Source organism: Ciconia boyciana, chromosome 25, assembly GCF_034638445.1.
Source record: "Ciconia boyciana chromosome 25, ASM3463844v1, whole genome shotgun sequence".
In the NCBI taxonomy this organism is placed as follows: Eukaryota; Metazoa; Chordata; class Aves; order Ciconiiformes; family Ciconiidae; genus Ciconia; species Ciconia boyciana.
In genome coordinates, this window is record NC_132958.1 from 3,022,561 (window position 1) to 3,034,949 (window position 12,389).

At 39.7% G+C, this 12,389-nt stretch overlaps 1 protein-coding gene across 1 annotated transcript in view; it reads right to left on the bottom strand.

Moving 5' to 3' along the window:
* Positions 1-831: 831 nt before the first annotated feature.
* Positions 832-12,389, bottom strand: part of CDCA2 (cell division cycle associated 2) — a 58,704-nt gene continuing 47,146 nt past the window's right edge. The window contains exons 16-17 of the transcript XR_012039662.1: positions 981-1,109; positions 832-867 (exon numbers count right to left, since the gene is read on the bottom strand). The gene's annotated coding sequence lies outside the window, so the exon portion shown is untranslated. The remainder of the gene's footprint in view (positions 868-980; positions 1,110-12,389) is intronic.

A 12,389-nucleotide genomic window follows, 5' to 3' on the forward strand; every position in this document is an offset into this window, starting at 1 on the left:
CCTTGGAGCATGAGACACAGAACCTATTAATAAGCAAATGGAAAGAGCTGGCATATATTCCTCATTGTTTAATTCGTCAGCCACGAGAGTCTGAAGCACTTCTCTCCAGGGTCTCAGCCATGAGTCAGTGTGGGAGATGACTTAATGCTATTGTCTTGAGCAAACTATCTCAAACTCTGACACACAGCAAGGACTCACAGGATGAAGGTGCTCATTTAAGCAGACAGGTCTAGATTTTAGGGGAAAGAAGCCTTTAATCCTATACATGCTGCCCACACCTGTGCAAGATTCAATTTTGTGGGTGAAAAGGAGTGCAGAGCTTCAGGGAAATGACACGCTCTGCAGAACTGATGAACTGTGTGAAGATGGCTGGTGAGAAGATCAAGCCCTTATCCCCAACTGGAAAACTATCACTTCAGCTTGTGCTTCTGGGGCTGTCTTAACCCTCTCCTCTCTCCAAGCTGATTCTCCCCTCCTCCTCCTGCAATACTGAGCAGCCTGAAGAGATTTCAAGTGAATCCTGCCTGATAGATACTTTCCTATCTACCTTTCTCTGCTTTGGAGATAACAGGGGGGACACTTTTGTATTGCATTAGAATTTGCAGAATTATTTCCATTAGGGAAAAAAAAATAGAGAGACTTTTTCACTTATGGTGAAACTTCCCCCTCCCCCCTACTCATCACAGATTTTGAATAACTACACCTAGGACCTGATCAACAGAAACATTGGGGATCAAGATGCACTGGGAAAGGAACGCTGGGTTGCAAGTCAGGCTCAAAGAGAGAGAGGCGGTGCGGACTGTACTCACCGAGTTCTGTATTTCTCCATCTTACAAGCATTTTCACCTCCACTGCCCCTGTATTGTTCTGCCAAGCAACAGGAAATATCAACACTGACACAACAAAATCAGAGTACAGGAGCCCACTTTCCTTTGAATTGAGCACACACAACTGTTGGGCCCAACAACATGTTGTATTACCTGTCTGAGGTTCATCTTCTGTTCAACAGGTTGAATACTTCAGCTTCAGTTCCTTAAAGTCTCTATGTAAGTCTGTTGCATTCCTGCATCTAACACACTCAATTTGTTTATGGATACACTAGAAACTTTCTGTGGGGAGAGAAAAAAGAAAAAGAAAATAAAAAAACCCACCCCACCTCCAAAACCACCCAAACCCAACAACCAACCATCTGGATAATTTCCCTTGCAAAACATTTCTCCCACATACTTGCTACGTCTCCCTAAAGCTTCTACCCTGGCTCTTCCTATCGTGTGAACTGTTGTGTATTTAAATTTCAGTCTGTGTGACAATACTACTGGGTATATCCTGTACTTAAATCATTTACTTGTCTTTCATATTGACACTTTCTCAAATGCAATCCCATCACACAAGTGTTTCAGTGACATGTTGAATATATAACAGACTCCCTAGCGGACACTGGTCATTTTAATGTTGTGAACAGCTCGTCACACCTTTCATCCTCCTTCCACCTTGCTGCATTTGCTATTTCTACTGTATAAATTGGGGTGACCATAGAATGACAATAATCTCACACTGATGCACCACTTTTCATCCCACTGGATTCCTAAGTGATTTACAGATTTCACATATGATTCACTGCATCATTTCTGCAACAGAACATACGCTGAACCAATGCTCCCATTAGGTGAAGCTATCACCATTTGAAATTGCAGGATAGGTTTCAGAAAGAAAGAATGTGAATAACCCCATTAGAAAAATATGCCAGTCAAAATGCCCCTGAAGAAAATGCATTGGATTTTTTAAAATCCCAGCTTCTAAGGACAGTTTATGATTCATGCTCAAGCAAATCATGCTCTGGGCATCAGACAAGGAGGACAAAGCATTTCAGCTGTCAAGAGGTAGAGGCAGATAATGAAATGTCTATACAAACAGCCAAAATATTTCATGTGTGTCTGTTTTGTCTGTATGTTCTGTCTATATATACATATACACAGGCATTCGAACTTAATAATTTAATCAAAACTTTTATCATTTACCAAAACTTTACCATTTCAAGGTCAAGCCTTCACAGCAGACCCTGCAAAATAAAGCTACCTGTTTCACTACTGTTCTAATTTATTAGAATATCAAAAAAATAAACCCTTCCTCAAGAAATTGGCTCCACCAAAGCCCCCAATTTACTCTGCTTGGATACACTGAAATTCTTATCCTCTGAAGGGTGACCAATATGGACTATTACCAGCCTCAGAGATGACCATTCTACTGGAAATCCCAGCTCTCATCTGGGGAAAACACTTGAAAGCAAAGCTTTGTAAATGCTCTTTAAAATCAAGCTTAATCAAGCACATTGACTTCAGAGCTTCTCAACAATGGCAGCACTGAAAAAGCAGATCCAAATCACCTTCTAATGTTGGGTTGTTACTACTACGCTTCACCCAAAAGGTGACCCGTATCAATGTATAAACCACATCTTTTAATATAAAACTATGCCCTGCATATACACAGATGCACTCACTTGCCCAAACAGTAAGAAATTACAATTAATTTAACACGCTATTTTCCTGAAGTTTTACAAAGAACTACGTGAAACCTAGTCCAGAGTTAAGACAACAAACTCAAATCACATTTGCTTATAACAGGAGAGCTTGTAAACTGCCTTGGGGGAAGGCTAACTCAGGCATTACATGCATGTCATCAGCATAGTGGAAGTCAGCAGCCTTTAATGCACTTCAGATTTCCTCAATGATCTCAATGTGCTGGCTTCATAAATGTTGGAACATGTAGATATTTTTTAAGTCCCTCATTTCAACTTCTATGGTCAGCCAAAACAGGAAGAGTAATGAATGGCGACACTGCCCTTAAGAGGACCAAAGTTATTAGCCTAATGCATTGGGAGGAATGATGCATTAAGACATTAAGAATCAAAACAATCACATTAATGCTTGACAGCATAAGCAGGAAACAAAAGATGAGAGCTGTAATACAAACCATATGGCTTAATAACTAATCTCTCATTTAAGCATCGTTATTAAAACACCTCCTAAATGTCTGGGCCTTAACAGAACATCTCAGCATCATTATTTTACATATTTATTCTTTTATACCCTCCTCCCCCGCTCCTCTCCCTACTCTTTCCCTCTCTAAAAGTGGGGGTTTTTTTCTGAAAAGATCTTCAAACTGCTTCTCCTTTCACAAAGTCCAAATCCTACGTCAACCCAATTAAGCCTACACAGTCATAATAAATGAGGGTTGTCAGTTAGTCTCACTTGAGACACAAACTGTAGCTAATATTACTCAATATGCAGATGTTTTCTGTCTCTTTCCATTGGAAAAAAAAAAAGTATTATTCAAATGGATTAATGATAAATTGCTATTAATATGAAGAGGATATGCTACAGAATGACACAAGGTTGCTGAAATGTCAAGTGGAGGAGATGTGTGTGAACAATGAAGTCCTCTTAACATGCTGATGCGTTTCCATAATTTATATATTGTTGTGTTTCTGGACCACACCAGCTCTCCCTTAACTAAAACAAAACACAACAAAAAAGTAGGTTGCATAAAAATGTTAGGCCCTCATACAGCGGCACCAGGAGATTCTCAGCTTGTAGACGATGCTCAAACAGATACCAGGTGGGGATCTGTCAGAGGGAGACTTTCCAGTAAGAACTGTTGGGCTCATTTTCAACTCTTACAGAAGTTGCTGGGAGTTACAAGCACTTTAAATTCCTAAAAATCAGATTACACCTGATTCTGGAAAGCAAAGTGGCTGGAGTATAAACCCAGTGGCTGTCGCTCAAATTACTTAAATGCAGTTAACCTCTACACCAATTAAAAAATTGTCTCCAATGTGTTTTTAAAGATAGTTATCCCCAATATTATCAACACCAATTTGAAGTATCAAAAGTGACTTAAATGCCTCCAAAAAAATCAGCATCTGTTTTTCTCAGTCCTTGAAATAGTCTTTCTGTGAATTTGTTTGAAAATTCTTTTATTTTCAAGAGCTGCTCTTTTTACAGCTTTCCCTATTTTTATGTATTTATTTCACAGATTGAAGCAGAGTGCTAATGGCAGAGAATTTGGAGCTGAATTTTAAGCATTTCAAAGCTTGGGAAAGCATTCAAATCCTGAGTCAAGGACTTATCTTCAAAATAGAGAATTTATATTTGAACAACACATGCAGAAAGAAATGACCAAAATGTCGGTCTGGGAAAGGACTTCAAGAAATCTTTTAATGCAGTATCTTTAAATTTATTTTTAATTGAAGAAATAGCTTTTTGGAGGAGCTGGAGGGAGGTAGGAGGAAGACATATATACCATCTTGTATTGCACTATTGGCCAAGATTAGGGCTTAATGCAAGTAATTTAGAGTCCTGCAAGTTTTCCAGAAAAAGAGAATCAAACAGTACCTTTAGAGTTTGCTTCCTCCTCAAGTACCAGCAGCTGCATTTTGTGCTTTAACAAACACAAATTCCTACTGAGCTGCTATATAAATGCTAATCATTATGATCATTCTTTTCTTTGTTTTTTCTCCCCTCCCTTACAGTTAAAGATTTTTGCAGTGTAACTGAACACACTGATTTATCTACATTAGAGCCAATGTTAAACTGAAGACAGAATACTGTTTTCATTCAAGAACAGTTTGCTGGAAAGCATCCAGAGTTTGAAATTTTGATGATGGGTGGGTTTTCTTCCTCTGTTTTTTTCCCGTGGTTTTTTCTGCTTTGTTTTCAAAGCAATTTAATAGAGGTTGAAATGCTATAGAAAAAACAAAGTTTCAATAGAAATGAGCATTAAAAAAACATTCTTCTATATTTAACCAGTCTTAGCATGAAAGCAGATATGCTAAATGTTGAAATTCCAATTATATCTGCTGTTACACAAAACAATAATATATTTTAACAAAAGCTTACTTCTACCAATCAAGTTGTTTTAAATGAGATTACAGTAACTACCTTGGGCTGATACTCCTATTACTGAATTAGAGTTCTTCAGAATGAAAGCGGGAGTTACCAGAGCTGCAGTAGATTCTGTCACCTCTGGATTAGATGTCAGGAGAAGCACGTAAAATCGACCAGCAATTTTTATTTATTTATTTATTTTATTTTCTTCATGCTATTCAGTATATTTACGATCTGTACGTTTGTACTATAATAAATGATCTGTCTTTCAATATTTTAGGCTTCTTTTGTGGACTTGAATACAGATATTGACCAAATAAGAACACAAAATGTTATTCGAGGTTCTAAAATTGAGATACTGTAAATCTGGTTTTGATCTTAAGTTACAATGGTGTCATTTGTAGCAGTTTCAGTAGTATAAATTCATTTACTTCAGGCACAAGGACAAAGGGGGACAAAGTGCTATAGCAAATGAATTTGAAGGTTATCCACTGGATCATGGACTTCTACGCTACCTAGTATCACCTGTGCTTTGGTGAAGCTTAACAAAACAAGCTTCCTCACTGCTTTCTGCATTCATACGTGCAGAAAAGAAAGAATGAAAAGAAAAGCACAGAGGAATTATGCTTCCAGACTGTGTAAGAAAATGCAGAGAAGTTTGGGTTATTTTATTTAATTTTTTATTCACTCATTTTGCATCCTCTGCTTGGAAAGAGTTGGCTAAGTATGTCAGTTTCCTGCCTTAATTGGAGTCTCTGTCTACTGAGATCTACAGTAAGTAATAAATAGATTCTCACCTACCTACTTTCTGAAGCTATTCAAAGCCCACCTGGGCTACTGATGTTCTTGCTTACAATGGAGAATAGAGAAGGAGCTGAAGGATTTGACACTGCCTGAAACAGACACTTAATAAATAGTGTTCTCTTGAAATGATTAAAACCAGCTGGCCTCAGTGAAACAGTGTAGAATTTAACTTGGGAGAATGAAATAAAGATAAAGTCAGAATAAATTCGTCTTCTGCTTCCCAGCCTCACTTTCCTCATCCCGCTCCCTTCCCCCAAGGCAGCAAACCTGTTTTTCATAACTGCAAAGAGAAAGCAGGGCGGGGGGGGGGGGAATCTAGGAATTCCTACTAAAAGAGATCAGCCAAATTTAAACTGTTCCAAAACCCATGAAAACCATTTGAAAATCTTTCTGTGTCTCCAAGAGACTAGTAATTCCCAACATTTGGCTGCTTAGCTTCAAAAATTGAGAGGGGGAAAAAAAAGGAAAAAGGAAAATTTAAAACACAGGAACAAGATTTCCAGTTATGAGTAATGATTTTCAGGGACCCAGACTGAAATACACTGAAAAACACCTGCCTTACTGATAACTGATTCCCTTTAAGATATGTCAAACTGGATTGCCTGGAACAGATTCACCTACAGTGAAATTTTTCACTTTGAAAAAAAATCTTAGCTCCCAGATTTTCCATTAAAATAACATCAATCTTTTTTATCCCTAACGGAGTCACAAAGTGTTTCAGAACCCGTGCACAAGGGAACCTCTATGCTCAAGTGAAGTCCAGCTGCCACTTGGGTGACAAGCAGCAGCTGTTAAACAACACACAGCAATGCTGCTCAGCCCATTTAGCAGATCAGGGTGTTTCAGCCAAGTGGAAGAGCAGAGAAAAACTAAGAACATAGAATACCGTTAACTAGCATAAAGTTTCACCAGCATGACAGGTCCAGCATCCACACCCATGACCGGGTTTATAAGTTCTTCAATGACCACATGGTTCATGCCTTCCTCAATTAAAGTAACGCCTCTCTAAGGCTCCCACCCATAGCTACACTTGAGTAGCCAGCACCAGTTCAGCCGATACTCTTTCTAGAGATGGATTGACCCATGATGTCAACCCTACTGGGAGACCACCACTTCAGTGTTCTGCAAGAGCTAGCTTCTGTCAGTAGACACAAGCACTGAAATGAACCTCATACACTCTGACTGCTGCTTGCCTGCCATCTTCTACCCCTGTACTGAGCTCTTCAACATAAAAGACATTTGGATGAGGTGCTTAGGGATGTGGTATAGTGGTGGTCTTGGTAGTGCTAGGTTTATGGTTGGACTCGATGATCTTAAAGGTCTTTTCCAACCTATACGATTCTGTGATATAACACTACGATCAGCTGCCCCGCTAATGAAAGGCTGACTACGGCTATAACTGAGGATATCAGTGCAGGCAGTACAAGATCAAACTAAACCTAAGCGGTTTTTTTCCATTCAGGTTTACAGGAATATTCACCTTCTTAATCAGGAGCTAAATACCTGTATCAGAGGTGACAAATGATGAAATCTGGTAAACGCACCTAAAAGCTATTGCACAGTTAAGGAAATTCACGGAGCTACAGCCTGAAGGATTTTCTGTACATGAGGTTTCTGTCCAAGACTAAGACGCAGCAAGTTGTTTCTCAGACAGAATAGAGTAAAAAAGAAAAATAATATTCTTAGAAGTTTCAGTGCTCTAGAAGCTCATTTGTCATGCAACACATGATAACTGACTTGAAGAAATGCAGGCACTGGCTAAAAAAAAAAAAATCATTAATTTTTGAGCTTGTGTTCAGAGGTCATAGGCTTGAGGTTGAAAGGTAGTGGAAGAACATTAACACACGCAGACAGTGAGGGAAAGATTCTGATCTTTCTTACAGCGATATAAAGCTAGAATGATTCCTCTGATAATTTCACAGTAAGTAATATATTGTACATGGATCTATTTATGAAAGTTGTTTCAAAAAAATCAGAAGTTGCAGGCCTCAACTACATTCTCTTACAACCACACCTGGAATACATCTCACTCACGGGACACTGGAAATTCCCCCCCACCCCCACCCCGCACCAAGACACCAGTGAAAATTATGCACCCAATTCTACAGCTGAAAGAAGCAGACTGGGAATGGAAATTCCTACTAGTTTGAGAGGGGAAAATGATTGTTTTCATTATTTTTTTAAGAAAGTTTCATTTGCAGTAGAGAAAACAGTCTATCTTATCAAGGTTGAAAGACATTAATAAGCTAGTACCAAATCCAAAATGAACCTGAGTTTTTGCAATTTGTTTTGCATTGAAGTCTTCCTTTAAAAGGTTTTTAGTACCTAACCTGTTTGCAAATGAACTTTAGATTGTGACAAAATTGCTTGTTCTAAACAGAAAACAATTCCACCAAAAACTGACTACATGTCCTAAGCACAATCAACTTGCAGCATAGCCTGCACCTCCGAGCCTTTTGTGCTACAGCAGTAGCAGCATATGGCACCTCCTCATATTAGACACCTATGTCCCGTTACTGTGAGAGATCTACTAAATAACTCAGTTTCCCTTACAAGTTCCCCTTTTTTCTTAAAAAGTTCATTTGTTTTGAAAAATCTGTGCTTCAAAATTGCAGTCATTTAGGGACCTATATATCATCGATTTTCAGTAGACTACAGTTTTCAAAATGACACCAAAATCAGCACTACTTTAAAATCTTTATTAGCATTCCTACCTATTTTACAAGCCTAATCATTAGTAACATTTTTACATGGAAAAGCTATCCTAGCATAAGCCTATGGATGACTCTTAATAATTACACTAATATAAATCTCCCCATAGAATCTATTCTTCCAGCATGACTCTTTTATGGATCTTCTAGGAGCGTACATGCAAAGACATTGCACCTGTCTAGTTGTAGTGGTAAAAACTTTCTAGCAGAAAAGTTTAATTAAGTCAAATCCTATAAATTCACTCTTGTGTGGAGAGGATAAGTATGAGAAGAGTACCTCAATAACATACTACCACGTCATCTTTTAAAGGAGATTGTAACATAAACCTGGAATGTCCATAGAGTGGACTAGACTACAAGGAGTCCAGCAGCTTATTTGGAAATGCCTACAAAAGAGTGGAACCTAGACATCATTTAAGATTTTGCATTTTATCGCAGTCAGCATTTCTATACAGGAATGTAACTTTCCAGTTAGTTCTCCCATCCCCTCTTTTCCCGCTCACAAAATCCACAGTGAGAATGGTCAGCAACAGCAAGAAAAACCAAATCCCATCAATGCATTCTCAGAGCAAAGGCAGTAATTCAAGGGAAGACAGATACTTAAGCGAGGTCAATGGCAGAGGACAGCCTGATGTACCCTTACAAAAAAGCTGGACAGCATTTCCACAGTCTTGAACAGCCAGATGAAATGATTAACCTATGGAGTATCATTTTATGTCTGGCCTTACACAGTGCCCCACTGATCTTCCTTCCCCTGCCTATGCCAACCCTGCTTTTGCCAGGATAATGCTTTCCCAGGTATTCCAACATTCTTTGCTTGATCCAAAGATAATAGTACATGGAAAAGAAAGAGTAGAGATAATCCCCCTTTTTTTCATTGTCATAAACAGGAAGTATGTTTTATAATCTGATGTATTATTCTACTCAGATAATAGAAAGTATGTGCATTTTTCCCTTTTCTTTCTAGAAACACAAGTTAGCTATCTGCCAGAATGCTGCATTTCATACAAAGTCTAATAAAAGGGTTTTTTTTTTTCCTTTTTTAATATGAAGGTTATTTTAAGATATTTTTCTGAAGAGAAACTCTCTTTAGCTACCCAGTCTGCTGTTTGTTGGGGAATTCCTGAGTGTTTTTCAGAATTACACGGTAAGCATGATTTAAAACCAGAAAACTTCTCAGAAAACAGCAAGCTTATTTGGACAAAGGGCCCCACTTAGCTGCTTTAGCCCTATCTCCCAGTTAAGCAGCGTTGTTATCTAAAAAGAACAAAACACCAATACTAATTTTTACTGCAACCACCAGGGTTTAGACTTCCAGTTGCATTCATTTTATTAGGAACTGGGCGATCGAATTCCTTGGGCAGCGTGGGACATTCTGAAAGCAACGTTTTTCACTGAATTATAACGAGAATAAAAATCCCAGTTGGTGAAAGTAAAATACTTGTAAAGAACATGTCACCTCCTCAGCTGCAGTGGTTGGTTGAAATGGTCTTTAAAAGCTCGCTTCCGCAGCCAGTTAACAAAACGACACCTTCAGCACACCGTTCACAGAAGTCTGTGTTGGTGCTGAAGTCTACGCTTCGACTTCTGCCAACCACCTGCTAGAGTGGTTTCTTTTCACAAGAACTCACTGATTGTTAGGTTTGTTAGTCTAGGGGCAAATTTATGACCCAGGCCCTTCACTATGCACCACTGTTCATCAAATTTCCTTTTTTAAGGTTAAAGCAAATAGTCAACGAATTGAACCACAAGACAGACTAGGATCAGGTCATAAACATTTATGTTTTCATTTAATTTGAATAAAACGATGCTCAGCTCTGGAAAAAATCTCTTCCTTCTGTAGCTTTTAAAGCAGTGTGTAGGACAGAGGTCCTCCCTCTATGTTATAGATAGGGAAATGGAGGCAGCCAGCTGCACAATGACCTGTCCAAAGTCATATGGGAAGCTTGTAAAAGAAGCAGAAGTAGATCCTGACAGATCCACATTCCAGTTCTCTCCACCAGCTCAGGCAGAATCCAACAGTGTTTGAAGTTTTTGGAATATCATAAATACGCAAATGAAATGGTGGTCTCATTGCATTAAGAGCTGAACAAGCACTGGCAGAGAGCGTCCTTGTCCTGAAAAACAAGGCTCCAGAGACGAAAGGGGAAAACAGAGGCAGATAAGGCGGCGGGGAGAATTGGTCAACAGGAGATACGGAACAGAAATTAACCCCGTCTATCCACTGCTTCATCAAAATGGAAGCAATCCAGTCTGAGGCCCGTCTGACTCCCTAAGGGTGAGTCAAAAAAAGAAAGAAAAAAAAGAAAAAAGAAAAACCCACAAAACTCTCTGAAACAATAGTTCAAAAAACCCACCAGAAAACCCTCTAAACAAGAGCCATGACAGAGCCCTCACTAGGGATGGTGTGAACAGTGCAGCTCTCCCAGCAACAGGGTAGACCTCCCACACCTGACGTGCTGCAGAGCTTACAAAGGCTCCACAACGCTATCAAGAGACTGCAAATCATGATGCCAGCAATGCTTAGCCCGACAGGAGTAAGGCCCCCAACATGCCATTAACGGTATGAAATTAGAACACAAGCCTTGATTTATGGAGGCTGGATGATTCCACGTCACTCACTCACTGCAAATCGATTAGGAGACAGCGAGGTCCTATTAGAGGGATGTCATATTCATGCAGTATTTATTGCCTGATCTCCCACAAGCACGCAGAGAGACCATTAATTGGGATCAGCCTTCCCAGGGACAAGGAGCCCCCCGTGCAATGGAGTCACCACAACTCCTGAACAGGGGGATGGGACGCATGGAAGAGACACGCACCAAACTGGGACCTACAGACAGGAGGACTTGGGTAACAGAAGACACTTTAGATCTCATTGGTAATTAGTGACAAGGTTCTAATTGCCTTCAGTAGGCTTTGAATCAGGCTGAGTGGGTAGATAGCTGGCAGTTCCCCAGAGCCAAAAACCTGAAATAGTCCCTGGAAGGTGGATTCACAGCATGGGTAGTACATTTCTGCTTATGGGGAGAAGCATTGCAAACCCTCCTGCATTTCCCATGTGTGCTACCTATTTACCGATGTGCGTGAGGACCAAGACGAGCCGCACAGGGCTTTTCATCTTCAAAGAATTTTACAAACCTGCATGTCTTTGCCACTGCTACAGAAGGATAATTACTGTAAAGCAGACAGCATGGATTTGTTTAAGTGAGAGAAGATTCTCAGTCTAATTTTAGGGATTTGAACAGAAGGCGACACTCCAGCTGGGAGAAGATTTCCACCGAAAAGAATTTTTTGATGAAAACCAGAGGGTGAGGGGGGAGTTTCACAACATTATTTCCCTCCTTTTCCTAACCTGCTCAGTGAAATACACATGGGACACTCATTGGTAACAGCCATTATCACTGAGGGAACTGTGATGGTCCCTGCAAAGGCTGTCAGCAGAATCTGAACCAGAGACCTTCTGGAACAAATAGAGATCTCTACCAGGGAGTTTAAAAGGAATCTAGCAGGTGAGTCGGTACAGAAGACACTTTGAGAGCTGTTTACATGAGTGGATCAACATGGTGGCCTCAAAGAAGCGGGCTCGTTGGGATACTGAACACACTCTTAGCACCTCAACAATTCCCTTCATGTTTGTGAGTAGCCCAGCACAGTGCAGCTGGCAGTTGCTGTTGCCTTAACCTGAGGCAAAGAGAAAAGGTCCTCAACGTGCTGAAATACGTATCCTTCCCCTCCTCCAAAGGAACAAGACTAAGAGAATCTACCAGAGATTTCTGGCTGGGGTTTTGTTTGGTTTGGGTTTTTTTAATGGAAGGCAGATATTTCACAGAAATATTCACTTCGTCAAAAATGCAATTTTCTGAGAAAAAGAGTTAAAAAGCAGGATAGATTTGATCAGCCTTAGTTCTAATTCACCTGCCCCACAAATAATGAGAAATTTCCTCCCTTTAAGGACAACAAAAAGGTAGAAAATTATCTAGCCAAGGCA